This window comes from Ursus arctos, unplaced genomic scaffold (assembly GCF_023065955.2).
Source record: "Ursus arctos isolate Adak ecotype North America unplaced genomic scaffold, UrsArc2.0 scaffold_10, whole genome shotgun sequence".
NCBI classification, from domain to species: domain Eukaryota; kingdom Metazoa; phylum Chordata; class Mammalia; order Carnivora; family Ursidae; genus Ursus; species Ursus arctos.
The window spans coordinates 74,384,960-74,400,918 of NW_026622764.1; the positions used below are offsets into that span (position 1 = coordinate 74,384,960).

Genomic DNA, 15,959 nt, shown 5'->3' on the forward strand with positions numbered 1-15,959 from the left:
CCTTGTCCAGGCAAGTCTCAAGAGCAACCTGGGAGAGCATGATGTCAAAACATTAGTTGCATTTTATTCAAAATCAATTAAGAATATTTATTCAAAATACTGAAATACTTTGGATGTTTAAACCAACTGTAATTACTAAAAACAAAGCTCACAAACAGGAACATATTGCATTTTATACCTAAAAAGAAATGAGAAAATGAATAAATTAAATGAAGAATCTAAAGTTACAAAGGATATAAAGTTCTACAGTGGCATTTTAGAATTTTTCTCCTCAAGTGATGAATGTTCTGTCAGAACTCTTGTTCTAATTGGATAAATTGCATTCTTTACTGGGTGGAATGAAATTGACGTTTTGCACCATCTAAATTTGTGAAACTCTTCAAAGAATCATAAGTAGTGATAAGTTACATGAGTTTTGCCATGTAAAATACAGTTGTTGGGAAAAGGCTTTCTGAATGAAAGCAAACAGACAGTATCTATAGAAAAGATGAGCTGAAGTATTTACATATTTCCATATAAAAACTAGAGTTAAGAAGATTCTCTATCCAGCAGAATTTGCTCTGAGTTTGACAGGTACCTCTGCACTTCAAGATTCTATTTTCTCATTTAAAAAGAGCATGGTCTGCATAGAAGAGTCAGTTGACAGGGCAACGGTTTTAAGTGTATTTACTAAAAGTTTTAAAGGAGAGTACAGGCAATTTTATAAAAATATTAAAAAATGAGATCATATTGAAAAAAATACATTCTTGGAGAAAAACATAATAGCTGCTGATACCATTAAAAAACTAAGGTATATGAATATGTAGCAAGAATAATTTCCTGCTTTTTAAAAAAAGATTTTATTTATATGTATTTGACAGATAGAGAGATTGAGAGAATGAGTGGGTGGAGGGGCAGAGGGAGATGCAGACTCCCTTATTGAGCAAGAAGCCCAATGCAGGGCTCGATCTTGGGACCCTGGGATCATGACCTGAGCCGAAGGCAGACACTTAACTGACTGAGCCACCCATATGCCCAACTTTTCTGCTTGTTATTTCTTATGGTTCAGATAATCAATATAAAAACTTTTTTAAAAACATTTTCTTTAGAATAAATTTTCTCATTTTTAGAGAGCAATTTATTATTTAAAATCTTCTGGCAGTGCATACCAACCGAAAAACTTGAGACTGTTACCTAAGCAAGGAAACACTTCATAGGTATAACTCACTGAGATTTTAGAGTTTATTATGGCAGCTAGTATTAATTGAACATATACAAAAATGGGTACCTTCAAGCAGAATGCTGCCTTAACAAAATGGAAACTATGTGGGATTGTCTTTTTTTTTTTTTTTTAAGTAGGCTCTACAATGGGCAATGCAGAGCTTGAACTCATGACCTTGAGATCAAAACCTGAGCTGAGATCAAGAGTCAGATGCCTACCCAACCAAACTACCCAGGAGCCCCTTTGTGGGATTGTCTTGGCAGTTGGGCGAAAGTCGGTAAAAAAACTTATACTGAAGGCTGAAACGATAGCTGCCCATGTTTACCAGACGTGAAACATTTGTAAAATTATTGTTTGCCATACTTGGAAGGCACGCTATGTGCTAACTGTAGGATTTAATAATGTATCTACGGAGCAGTGGCTGCTGAGTTTTTCCTATTTTCCCTTTCCCCAAATGGAATCTATCATGTGCTTGCCCCTTAGTTGTGTATTGGATATCTGCATTGAATTTGACAGATAATTTGTCTCTTTAGCTCACAGGTTCCTGCACTACGTGGAGCCATATTCATAGACAGTAGAGAGGACTGTTTATCATACAGAAATCCTGAACTTCTGAGCTGGGTCCAGTAACCAGATAGCACTTCCAATTTTCACCCTTGGTAGATTATCTGCCTTGAATCCACCAGGACTGATTTTGCTGTCTTTTATCCTACCTGTTAGGTAGGTAGATTTCTGGTCACTCTTCATTTCCTGCACTTTGCCCATTGCCTCTGCACATCTCATGTTTTGTTCCTGCTTTCCACCCCTCCCCAGTTACTGAAACTCTTCAACTCTGTCCACTGGAATTCATGGTCCATCATCAGCAATATCCTTAGTGTTCTCAACCCCTTTTTCAAACTTTTCCCTTTATTTTTTGCTCTACTAGGAAGCCACTTCTTCCATTTGGACACCCTATCAAGGGTGACTCTTCTTCCCACAGTGCTTGCATCATTGAAAGGGGTGAAGAGTGAGGTTTGACAGCTCACTTTGCCTTTGTCCCAGAGGCCTGGGGACAGGCAAAGGGGCAGAGGGCAGGGACAGCAAGAGGAAACTGGGCCAGCAGGGGAGATTCTATTTTTCCTTCGGAAAGATCTCTGCCTTGGTTTAGCAAAGGAGAAAAAAAAAATCTGGAAAGGGAACCCTACGTGCTAAGGCTAAAATTACAATAAAAAGTTAACTTCATCAATTCCAACGTTAAGAACTACAACAAATGCACGGTCGGTGGTCCCGCCCCCAGCCCCAATTAAGGATAAAAAGAAGTCAGGCTCAGTGGTATTTACTCTACACCAGTTGAGAGTCAGGAGGTTTGCACAGAACACTGCTTAGACTCCCAAGGGTTCCTTCTTCCCCCTTCTTTCTCTTTCTTTCTTCTCCATCTTTAATGGGGAGAGAAGGGGCCAGGGGAGAAGGGTTGGAGTTCCAAGGCTGCTGAAAACAGGCCAGGTAGAGGCGTGGTCAGCCGAACTGAAGCACGGGCTATGAGGTGGCTGGAAATGAAAAAGGAACAAAATAAAATAGAACCAGATGGACACCCAGTGCATTGAGCAGAAGCTGAAAGGGAGCCTGGGGGTGACTTTCCTTGCTTCCATGACCCCCACCTGCACCATCAGCTGCCTCCTCTGCTGTCAGTCTACCCAGGGCTCAGGAGGGAGGGCCTCAGGTCCTTTGCCAAGAGGTTCTTCGTTTTGTGTGAGAAAGAATTCAAGAACAAACTTTTTAGAGAAAGGGACAACAATTTATTAAGTCCAGAAGCAGGAAAGGAGCTACTTCACAAAGTAATAGTTTCTCCTCCCAGATGAGGAAGAGGACCCCCCCCCCCCTTGCCTCTAACTTATGTTTTTAAAAGTTAGCTAACATCTAGGGAAGGGCTTACTCTTTAACTTTGGGTTCATCATTTACATGAGCAGTTAGTTTTTCCATTGTCTTAGGGTTGTAATTAGAGTTGTGAAATTACCCACATGGAGCAATTTTAAGACTGTCTGGTCTTCGTGGCTTTAACTGCTGGAGGGAGTAGGATCTTGTGGTCTTCTGTGAGTTAGGATCTTCTGACTCTTGTTAGGACCCAGGAGCTTTTAGGTTAAGGGTCAGCCTAAAAACCAAAATGGCTTCACTTCGGTCACCTTGTCTCTGGAGTCTCCCTTATCTCACTTGCAGCCAAGGAAAAGGGACAGAGAAAGGCCCCAGACTCCTACCTGGACTTGACTGGGGGTTCAGCCCTGGGGCAGGGCACTGGGGGAGAAGGGCACTGCTGTCCCACTCACTCTCTGTCCATATCTGTCTTCCCTTCTTCCTGTAGCCATGGTACCAGGGTACCGGTCGTTGCTTGAGATTTTTAAAAAACCGAGATGCAAAATCCTAGAGGAGAACACAGGCAGCAACCTCTTTGACCTTGTGGCTGCAGCAACTTCTTGCTAGACATGTCTCCAAAGACAAGGGAAACAAAAGCCGACATGAACTACTGGGACTTCATCAAGACAAAAATCTTTCACACAGCAAAGGAAACAGTCAATAAAACTAAAAGGCAACCTATGGAATGGGAGAAGATATTTGCAAATGTCTTAGATAAAGGTCTAGCATCCAAAATCTATAAAGAATTATCAAATTCAATACCCAAAAAACAAAAATACAGTCAAGAAATGGGCAGAAGACATGAACAGTCATTTCTCCAAAGAAGACATAAAAATGGCCATTAGACACATGAAAAAATGCTCAACATCATTGGGCATCAGGGAAATACAAATCAAAACCACACTGAGATAATACATCACGCCAGTCAGAATGGCTAAAATGAGCAACTCAGGAAACAACAGATGCTGGTAAGGATGTGGAGAAAGAGGAACCCTCCTACACTGTTGGTAGGAATACAAGCTGGTGCAGCCACTCTGGAAATCAGTATGAAGGCTTCCTCAAAAAGTTAAAACTAGAGCTACCCACCACCTAGCAATTGCACTTTTAGGTGATAATACAAAAGATAGAAACATAGTGGTTCGAAGGGGTACATGCACCCTGAAGGGGCACATGCACCCCAGTGTTTACAGCAGCAATGTCCACAATAACCATTATATATACATATATATATATATATATATATATATATATATATATAACCCCCAGTCAAGTCCAGGTAGAAGTCCAGGGCCTCTCTCTGTTCCTTTTCCTTGGCTCCAAGTGAGATAAAGGAGACTCCAGAGACAAGGTGACCGAAGTGAAGCCATTTTGGTTTTTAGGTTGACCCTTAACCTAAAAGCTACTGGGTCCTAACAAGAGTCACAAGATCCTAACTCACAGAAGACCACAAGATCCTACTCCCTCCAGCAGTTAAAGCCACGAAGACCAGACGGTCTTAAAATTGCTCCATGTGGGTGTGTGTGTATATATATATATATATATATATATATATATATAATGGAATATTACTCAGCTATCAAAAGAATGAAGTCTTGCCATTTGCAATGATATGGATGGAACTAAAGGGTATTATGCTAAGTGAAATAAGTCAGTCAGAGAAAGACAAATATATGACTTCACTCATATGTGGAATTTAAGAAACAAAACAATTTAATATAGGGTAGGGGAAGGAAAAATAAGACGAAAACAGAGAGGGAGACAAACCGTAAGAGACTCTTAACCACAGGAAAGAAACTGAGGGTTGCTTGAGGGGAGGGGGCTTGGGGGGCTTGGGGGCTTGGGTAACTAGGTGATGGGCATTAAGGAGAGCACATGATGGAATGAGCACTGGGTATTATATGCAACTGATGAATCACTAAATTCTACCTCTGAAACTAATAATATACTAATTAGCACTATATGTTAATTAAATTAAATTTTAAAAAAGAAAACAAAAAAACCAAGATGCAGGGAGAGAGCATGCAGGGCAGCCAGCGCTCCTGAGAGGGCAATGGGGGCTTGGGTGTGGGATCCGCTTGGGCCTGGAGGCTGGTTTCCCTGAGTGGAAGGGGGCCTGGAGAGGAATCCAAGTGCGGGGGAGCTTCCTCTCGCTGGCCTTTGAGTTCTTCACAATTGCTTTCATTTCTGGAGAGGAAAGGGGCGGTTTGCAGGCTTTCCTGGTTTCCTGTAACCCCCAACTTGGGGCCAGCCATAGCCCATCTCGGTGCTGGCAGCATGTGGAGGGAGGGTGGTGGCAGGCCTGGGGGTGCAATCCCTGCGTGGCAGGGGTGGAGGACAGCACTGGGCAGGAGGTGATGGCTGAAAGCAGGCCAACAGTCTCAGTATCCAGAGGCTGAGATCTCACTGAAGGGCTCTGTCGCAGGTGCCAGTCTCGGCATGCACAACACTCCCACGCTGGGCCAGGCTGCAGCTCCTGCTATGTTAGCTGGTTTTAGTCAGGATGGTGCCCAGGTGATCATCAGATGCAGGAAATATGTGTCATCATTGCATTGGTACCCATAATGACCTCCACCACAGTGTCCACCTCAACTGAGATGGCAGGCTCTGGGCCTGAAGGTGGGATCCCTGTACTGCTTAGATCCATGGCGGCCTGGAATTAAGGGGTTTGGGAGGCTGACAGGATGTCGGCAGAGACCCCCATTAAGGGTATGGAGGCAAGTTGCAGGAGTCGCTGTGGTGGCAGCTGCCATGAGGCCCTGGCAAGATCTGGAGTTCTTCTGGGGGCAGCACCAATGGGCCCTGGGCCAGCGTGGACTGTCAGGATGGTCACAGCCTGAGTCAGTGTAGAGGACATGGTTGTGTGATGGCACTGGAGTTAGTGATGTTCACACTGTTGCCCTGGGTGCTTTCCACCTCTTCCTGCTCATAGATGGTGGGGGATGTTGGTCTGAGCTAATGCTGGAGGTGACAAGCATGGCTGTGTGCATGGTGCTAGCAATGAGGCACTGGTCTGGGGGTGCTGCCACCTCCAAGCTGAATTATAGGGTCCCATGGGAGAGGACAGTGTCAGGGAGCAGGGCACGAATGCCGACTGACATGGTGGTACCAAAGGTCCTGTAGGGATGGTGGGCAGGGGCTGCTGCCTACCCTCAAGCTTGCCCACACCCCTGATGGGGGTGGTGATAGTGGATGTATAGATGGTACCCCTCTCATGGGTCTCACAGGGTGAGTTGTAGCACACCAAGATCACAGTGCCAAGCTGCATGTCACTGCGCCAGGCTGCATGTCACCCTGGACCAAGTCAGTAATGGTGACTGACCAAGAGCTATTCTATAGTGGGCAGGGCTAGAATGGACATAGGGAGGCCATAACACAGGCTGGGACTTAACCCCATGGGCACTGTGATTGGAGGCACATGGGTAGGCTGGGAGGTAGGCTGCATGGTGATGGTGGGGGTTGTGAGCCCACAAGCCCTTGTCATTGTGGTCTGTGCAGTATGGGACAGTAATGGGAGTGGGGCTGATCACCTGGGTCAATGCAACACAGTAATGGGAGTGGGGCTGATCACCTGGCTTGAGGGGATGGCAATGGTGCCCAAGGTAGTGATGGGCATGGCCAGGGAGGCTCTGGTGCTGTGGACCACAGCTCTAGCAAGGCTGGTGGGAATGGTGTCTGTAACTCTGCTGAGGGTTGTGACACCTGTGGTGTTCTTCACAATCAACATGGTGATGGTGGGCTTGACAGTGGAGACAGTGACAGGGGTGACCAGGTGAATACCCCTCAATGGGCATTAGCACCACCTAGGTCACCACCTTGCTTCCCATGGCCAGTGGCAATTTGGGGGAGAGTAATGATGATTTCAGTGGGTGCTCCACTTCCCAAAGTCATCACCTTGGTGGCGATAGTGGTGATGGGGAACTTGATGCCAGGGCTGTTGTCATACCTGTGACCAATATGGTCTTGATGATGGTGGTTTTGTTGGGCTTGGCAGTGCTGGGGAACACACTGCAAATGCCCAGTATGGCAAGCTTAGTCCCAGCCCCACTAGTCTGCATAGAACTGATAATGGCAGTGGGCTTGCCATCTGCTGAGGTCACCAGCTTCAGGATGGTCCTAGCTGACAAGGGCTTTTTGGTCTGGAACACCACCATCACTTTGCCCAGAATGGATATCAGAACACTGTCTTCTGCAATAGAGATGGGGCTCTTCACTCATGGTCTTGGTGACCCCAATCCACCACTGTGGTCACCACCTGGGCTTGCTGGGCCATCATCACAGTCCCTCACTTGAGCACCAAGATGATAGGGTGGGTGGACGTGTTGACAGCAGATGAGATGGAGGTCCCCATCCGGGCAGCTGCAGTCGTCAACGTTTGAGTGGCTGGGTGGCTCACCATAACTGGAGAAGAGGCCACCTTCACAGTAGCCAGGAGGGTGGTGGTGCCAAGTGTCATAGCCATGGTTTTGATGATGGTGGTGCTCCCTGTGAGGCTCGGGACTGTGAGCACCACAGAAGATCATCTGGGTGGGGAAAGCTGTGGTCACTGACCGCTAGTGCATCCACCTGGCTCATCTCTGGGCTGCTGCTGATCACTATTCCCTGGGCACTCCGCCCATTCTGCAAGGAAAAGTGATAAAGTGATGAAGAGCTTCTACATTGTTAATCAAATGATCAGATGTGAATTAGAGATTATTTCCTGTTTTTCAGTATGTACACACAGAATTTCCCAACCCTGTTGATCAAGAAGACCATCTGTAGTGCTTTACAGTACCATCTTTTTTTTTTAAAAGATTTTATTTATTCATTTGACAGAGAGACAGACATCCAGCGAGAGAGGGAACACGAGCAGAGGGAGTGGGAGAGGAAGAAGCAGGCTCCCAGCAGAGCAGGGAGCCTGATGCAGGGCTCGATCCCAGAACCCTGGGATCACACCCTGAGCCGAAGGCAGATGCTTAATGACTTAGTCACCCAGGCACCCCTTACAGTACCATCTTTGTCATAAATCAAGTGTCTGTGTGTGTGGGTTTACCTGGGAGCTCCCACTTATGTCTCATCTGTCTGCCTATCTCTGCACCCAGTACCATAACTGCTTAGCTACTGTAGTTTAAACATAAATCTTGATGTCCATTACAGCAAGTCTTACCACCTCTTTCTTCTCTTTTGGCTATTCTTGGTCCTTCGCATTCTCATATAAATTTTAGAACCAGCTGACAGTTTCACAAAGTAACCAATTGGGATTTTGAATGATAATTCATTGAATCTATAAATCAGTTTGGAGAGAATCTTTAGGGTATTTCACCTTCCAATTTATGACCATGGTATATCTTCTGTTCTTTTACATCAATTTTTTCTTTCAATGTTTTCTAGTTTTCTGTGTAGAAGCTTTGCACATATTTTATTAGATTTATTTCAAATTATTTTTAAAAGTTTTTAAAAATTCTTTTGTTTGGATATTTAGAAAAAAGTTAGTTTTATATATTAGACTTATATAAAATAACCTTATTAAACTCAAATATTCCTTTTTTTTTAAAGATTTTATTTATTTGAGAGAGAGAACAAGTAGAGGGAAGAGGCAGAGCAAGAGAGAAGCAGGCTCCCTGCTGAGCAGGGAACCTGATGCAGGGCTCAATCGCAGGACCCTGAAATCATGACCTGAGCCAAAGGCAGATGCTTAACTGACTGGGCCACCCAGGCACCCCATCAAATATTACTTTTAATAACTATTTATTGGTAGATTATTTTGGATTTTTGTGTGTATAATCATATTACCTACACAAAATGATCATATTCTTGCATTTCTTTTTAAAAATTAATTTATTTAATTAAATTAAATAAAGAGTGCATGAGTGAGTGGGGGGAGGGGCAGAGGGAAGGGGAGAGAGAGAATCTCAAGCAGACTCTGTGCTGAGCACAAGGCCAACGTGGGGCTTGATCTCACTACCCTGATATCATGACCTGAGCTCAAACTAAGAGTTGGACGCTCAACCGACTGAGCCAACAAGGTACCCCTGTGTTCCTGCATTTCTAATCAATGTATCTGATTTCTTTTTCTTGTTTTACTGTATTGGCTAAGATCTCCAATATTACTGTGAATGGAAGGGGAGATAATGGGCATCCCAGTTTGTTTCCCAACCTCAAATAAAAGTATCTAGCATTCTACCACTGTGTATCATGGTTTCATAGTTATGTTCTTCAGACTAAAGAAACTTCCTTCTATTTCTAGTTGCTAAGAGTTTTTAATGATCAATGGTGAATTTTTTTCAAATTTTTTTCTGCATAGATTGAGATGATCCTATGAATTTTCTCCTTTATTTTATTCTAATTTATTCTATTTAATTTTTCTTCTGTATGAATTGCAGTTTAATATTTTTTCCCCAAAGATAAGCCAACTTTATATTTCTAGAATAAGCTCAGCTTGGTCACTCATATCATCCTTTTATATATAAATGGATTTGGTTTGCAGATACTTCAAGAGTTTTGCATCTATGTTCCTCCAGATCAGCCTATTTTTTTGTCTTGTAGTGTCCTGTTCAAGCTTTGCAATCAAGGTGTTGGAGCATTCATAAAATGAGCTGGGATGTGTATGTTCATTCCCTATCCTCTGAAAGGGTATGTATAGGATTAGCATGACTGTCTCCCTAAATGTTTGGTAGACATCATTGAATTTTCTGGACTGCTCTGACATCAGTGTGCACATTGATGCCCCACACTCTGAGGATCTAAGATTTCAGTAAAGGGTGACTTATTTACAGAAAATAAAACCAGCTCTTGCTGGTCTTGCTGAGTCCTTGAATTATATTGTTGTCTTCCTCTTAAAATAAGCTTATATTTACTTGATGCTTACCGTAAGTCAGGCACTCTGCTAAGAATTTTACTTGTACTATCTCCCTTAATCCTTTAACAATACTAGGAGAGCCTCTGGTATGCTGATGAGAAGCCTGAGGCACAGAAAGAGGTCAGAAAATTCCATGGAGGACCAAGCTGGGGAGCAGAGGAGGCAGGATTCTACCCCAGGCATCCTGGCACCAGAGCTTACTCCCCTCATCTATTACTCCCCTGGCTAAGGCACCTTGCTTGGGTTTAGACTGTTGCTCTTTTTTCTTCTCTATTGAATTGACTCCTCTACTCACATATTTCCTATTTTCTTAATACTTAATAAATGCTTTCACAGTCAAATTTTCCTTGATTAATGCTTTGTTCGAATTCTGTGTTTCAATATATGGTATTTTATTCTCACTGCTGAATAGCTGTTAATTTTAATTTGGAGTTTTTCTTCATCTTGAGTTATTTAGAAGAGTGATTTAACATTTCTGAGTGGAAAGTTTCTTTGGATCTAGCCTTTGGTTGTTTACTCTCTGGTTTTGTGACATTGTAATCAGAACTTGGGCAATGTAATTTCTGCTTTGAACACTTTTCCTCTAGAATTTTTTGGAAACCTAACATCCGGCTAATTATTGCAAGTGTTGCACGGTGTCTGAAAATAATGTGTTTTCAATTTGTTTGGTACACATTTCTATATATATCTATTATAGCAAGCTAGATATTTGTGATATTCAAATTCTTTATATGGTAATTTTTTTCCAGCTTGCTTGCAATTTTCTGAGAGGGATTTTTTTTTTCTTCCTCCTTGGTTCTGGTTGGCCAGTTTCTCTGTATTTTTGAAAATATTTGCTATATATATTTCAATGCTATGTTCAGTCCTTCATGGTTTTCGACGTCTTCATGAGGTCTATCTTTAAGCAATATAAAACATTTGTCTCGTCACACTCAATACTTGATCTTTTTTCGATTTTGTCAAATACTCATTTTTTTTTCAAGCCGGTTTTCGTTTTTATGGTAGTGACCTGGCACATCTTTATCCATTTCTGTTATCAGCTTTCCATGTCAGAAACACATCTGCTGCCTTAACACTGCCGTGGGCCCAACTTATGCTTCTTTTCTCTGATCTCTGCGGAGCCCTTCATTGATCCACAATGACTTGAGATCAATAAAGTCTTGCAAAGATGCATTTACTCTTTTATTTTTTTAAAAAGATTTTTACTTATTTGAGAGAGAGAGAGAGTGCATGCACAAGCAATGGGAAGGGGTAGAGGCAGAGGGAGAAGCAGACTCCCCGCTGAGTAGGGGCCACACGTGGGGCTCCATCCCAGAACCCTGGGATCATGCCCTGAGCCGAAGGCAGATGCTTAACTGACTGAGCCACCCAGGTGGCCCGCATTTACTCTTTTTAACTGGTAAGATATAAAGTAGGAAGATCTGTCTGTTGACTGTTTATCTCAGCCTGTATTTTCAGTGGGGCTTGCTCTTATCTTCCAGGATTGTTTAGAACATAAATCATTTTCTAAAACCTTTCTCAGGCTCCTGCAGGAAAGCAGGGGCATAGATCTGCTGTATCTCAAGACCAAAGGCATTGTGTTTTCTTTCCTTTCTTTCTCTTTATTTTTTCCATCATGCCTCTATCATGTTTTACTAGGTATTAACTTCCAAATGTGGATAGATCTGTTCAGAGGGAGTCTGTGTGGCTACGTTCCACATGCACTTGGGGATTTGCTGGAATCTTCTTTTCCCTTCTGTTTCTTGTTGGCACTTCCTGGTGCACAGCGCTGGTTTTCTTCTTTACTTCAAAGGACTAATAGGAATTATTTGAATAGAAAGGAATAATAACAGAAATGATTATTCTGATAATTTTTGGTACAACCCTTGATTCTAGCACCTATACTCTGTATGTTATTATTATGATTTTTTTTCCAGTGTCATCCATTAAATGATAAGTCCTTTGATAGCAGGAACTGTGCTGAATCACCTTTATTGTCCTAGTGTGCAGCATGATGCCCGGCACACAAGCATTCAATAAATGTGACAAATGAGGCACATGGAAATAGACTAATGCATTCATAGACACCTAACACAGAAGGCCATGAGATGCAAATATAATGAACCAGGTGTCCTTACCTCTACACATGGCCTCTAATAATCTCTTCTTCATATAAGAGCCAAAAAGATTCTTTTAAGACTTGTCTGATCATGTCCCTTCTCTGTTCAAAATCTGGTTCTGGGGACTTTCTATCTCGCTCCAAGTAAAAGCTAGAGTTCTTACCTTGGCCTGTGGTGCCCAATGCAATGTGTCCTCATCTCTCTTCACTCTTTGCACAACCTCCTCCAGCTATGTTGGCCTTACTGATTTTCCTTAGACAACCTAAGCAGACTACAGCCTCCAGGATTTTGCATTTGCTTTTCCTTTGCCTGGCACAGACGCCTCCTGTTCCATATCCACATGGCTTTCTCTCTCACCTGATCCAAACTTCTGCCAGAATGCCACTTTCCTTGAGAATCTGATACCAGCCCAATCTGCCTGTGTCTTTTTTATCACATTGATTTCCTCACACTCTGTGACACCACCTGACATATTAAATATTTGTTTATTTACTCCTTCTAGAACATACGCTCCCTGACAAAGGACACGTGTCTAGTTTTTCCCTGCTTCATCCTAAGGGCTTAGTGAATGGTAGATGTGATTTTTAAATGAATAAATAGAAGTATTTCTTGGTCTAGGTGGCTATTGCTACATTTGCTATCGTCATGCATACTGAAAACATAGAGGTACACAGTGACTGGCACTGAATACCACCAGGGAGTGTTGGGGCTCACAGCCATGGTGAGGCAGGCTGGCAGCCTTGTGCCCTTAGCTGCACTCCATATGAGCCAGATGTTTGGTCATCCATGGATAAGCAAGAACTGCGGGCTTCCAACACAGTCCTGGGAGAAGGATGCCATAAAGCCTGTACTCTTTGGGTTTCGTGCCCACGGCAAAATAACTCTCATGGCTGGGTGGTGGGAAAAAACTGAGATTGTATGTGTGTATTAGGTGAGCCCATTCTTAGAGGAATAAGACCAATCTTGATTTGGTGTCTGCAGAATGTCCTGTTCTCACATTCATGCTGCTGTGGACTGGAAAACGTGTGAAAAACTGTATTTGTATTTAGCTCAGATACAAGTTTGCTATTTTACAGGCCAAGACTTTGGTGACCAAAAGCAAGGGTCCCTAAACTACCTTTCCCCCCTCAACTTGCAATGCCAGTGTAGAAGATGACCCTTCACAGTATAATTGATGGAGTGGTTTAGAGATGCTTAACTGAACTAAATTAAAACTTAAAACCAAGATGGAATTGTGGAAAGATAATAAAAATGGTCTGATTCACCTGTAAAATTCTATAATTTTAAGTCTTCTACACTTACAAACTTGAGCATTTGTAAATATTTTAAATATCTATAAGATGATCTTTTGACTCTATAGGATGGTATTTTGACACCTAGGCTGAATTTTGTACTGGATTGGTAATCTGTAAGAAAACTGGAATTAAGTTATCAGCGATGTAATAAAGAAGAGGTGGGTCTTAAATCTCGAAGTAATGCTGCCAACTTTGTCCTGTCCTGTCTCTCATGTTTGTTGAGAATTTACAATGCCCCGGGTACTGTAAGGGCTTCCAGAGCACTTAACTAAGGGCATTAATTAATTATGATGTGATTAATCAGTAATAAGGGAGATTAAGGGTATTCTTATTAACCTATTGTCTGCATTTCACCTTTAGCACACAGGATCAGAGAATGGTTTCCTAAGACTGATAAAGGGAGGAGCTGGAATTGTGTCATAGGTAACCTCAGTGCAGAATCTGTGCTCTAACCTGGAGTTTCTCTTATAATCAGTAGGCTGGCTGCCTTGAGTAGACCTGGATTCTGTCATGCTTCGCAAGTTTCAGAAAAAATGCAAAGGGACCCAATTATCTAGGTCATGAAACCTTTCTAGGGTTTTGGAGCTAATGGCAAGTGGGAAGAATTCCAGAGATGGTAAGAAAAATGAAGGGGAAGCATAGAGCTCTCTGAATGCCTTCAAAAGAATGACCATGAATTGATTTCTGTCTCTAACTAATAATTTGGTAATTCAAGGGAACAGACCATATAAACAAAAACACGATAAAGCCATCTTCATTTTTCCCCTAAAATTTGTATAAAACAAATTATTTTTCTTATACATATTCTATAAAAATTCTGTAATTAGGGGTGCCTGGGTAGCTCAGTCAGTTAAGTGTCTGACTCTTGATTTTGGCGCAGGTCATGATCTCAGGGTCATGAGATCAAGCCCAACATGGAGCTCTGTGCTGGACATGGAGCCTACTTAAGAGTCTCTCTTCTCTTCTCCCTCTGCCTCTCCCTTCCTCATGCTCTCTCTCTCAAAAAAAATCCTGTAATTAATATTCAAATTTGACTGTTTCAGAGAGTTTTCATCAGTTATCACATGTGTTACGCGTTTTTCAAATTAACACTTGTTAAGTAAAGCACACTATGCCCCATGGTAAATGGTGAGATGTGGTTCAACATAAAACAGGAGAACTTGAAAGAGAGAGGTTTAATACTCACAGGTCCTGAAGGAAGTAGCTGGAGGAGCACAGGGGAAGGTCAGCGCAGAATGCAAACAGAGAGAGAGAGGCAGGACCTGGGGCGCTTGACTTTTTTAGGATCTGTGGGTGGAGTACTTTGGGGTTCACAGGCTAAGCCTGGATTGGTCAGTTCAAACCAAAAGAGCAGGGTTTTTGGTAAGCTCCACAGAGGTCTTATCTAAGCGGTGCACAAGACGGAAAGCCTGGGAGGCAGGGATACCGTTTATCCCAAGGACTGTTGGAGAAGTCATGTTAGGAACTTCCATTTATTCGTGACTCTGCGGGCTGCCGTTGAGGGCCTGTGCTTGCTAGGGTCAGTTTAAGATGCCTGCAGACCACAGAATAGATGCCGGGGCTGCAGTACCAAGGAGTACAGTAGCTAAACTCCTAACATCATAGAACGAGAGAACCTTAAGACTGTTATAGGAAAAATGTTAGCGCATAGTGAATATAGGTTTTGTTTCAAAAAATAGTCTTTAATGAGAATCTAGCAAAACCATAACCTATTAATAATGAAGCTGAGGGGATTTTTTTGTTTGTTTTTTAGCTATAGTTAAATTGAGAGAGGACTTTAAGTATTATATGCAATGCATAGGAAAGCTTAAAGGACATTTTGATTTTTAATTTTCAAAGTTAAGAGTCATAGCTCATAAACATCTTAGAAAAAGTGTAACCTTGTCTAATTTCTTTCTTGTTTTTTATACTTTTGGCTGTTTTTACCTTTTGTAGCTTCTCCAAGAGAAGTATTTTGTATTTTTCATTACAGATTTACCAATTGTAATTTATTTGTCAATTGTAATTGTGTTTATTAATGTAGTAGCTTCTCTGTTTCGGCTGTGAATTGTTTTCCTAAAACTAGTACCAAAGTTGAAAAGAATAGTGATCAAGGTGTATTTGTCCAAAAGATAAAAGAATAATAGGCAATATCTTTATTATTAAGTATTATCTACTTACTATCATTATCTATTTGTTAGTAGTATCTAACAAATCACTTAACCACTCTTTATACAATTCTCAGCACTAGTGGAGGAGGGGCTGATACAGAACGTTATGAATTTGTGTAGCCAGTTTAGCCTCAGTGCAGAAAGAAACACCACAATACACTCTCTTTTGCAGATGGAGAGGTATGAATCTTTGTTCTCTTGTGCTGTTCTTGATAAATGTTGGCCTCAGCATAATGCTGAGTACTCATATAGTTTTCAAAGGACATTCACATTTATTCTCATTTCATTCTTTTTTTTAAGTATGTATGTATGTATGTATGTATTTATATTTTTATTTGAGTATCCTTGACACAGTGTTACAAAATTAGTTTCAGGTATACGACATAGTGATCCAACAAGTTTATGCACTATGCCATTCTCACCACAAGTGTAGCTCCCATCTGTCACCATATAACACTGTTACAACACCATTGACTCTATTCCCTATGCTGT

General features: G+C 42.0%; 1 pseudogene; it reads right to left on the bottom strand.

Moving 5' to 3' along the window:
• Positions 1-5,606: 5,606 nt before the first annotated feature.
• On the bottom strand, positions 5,607-14,789 carry LOC113250999 (host cell factor 1-like; annotated as a pseudogene).
• Between the last annotated feature and the right edge of the window lie 1,170 nt (positions 14,790-15,959).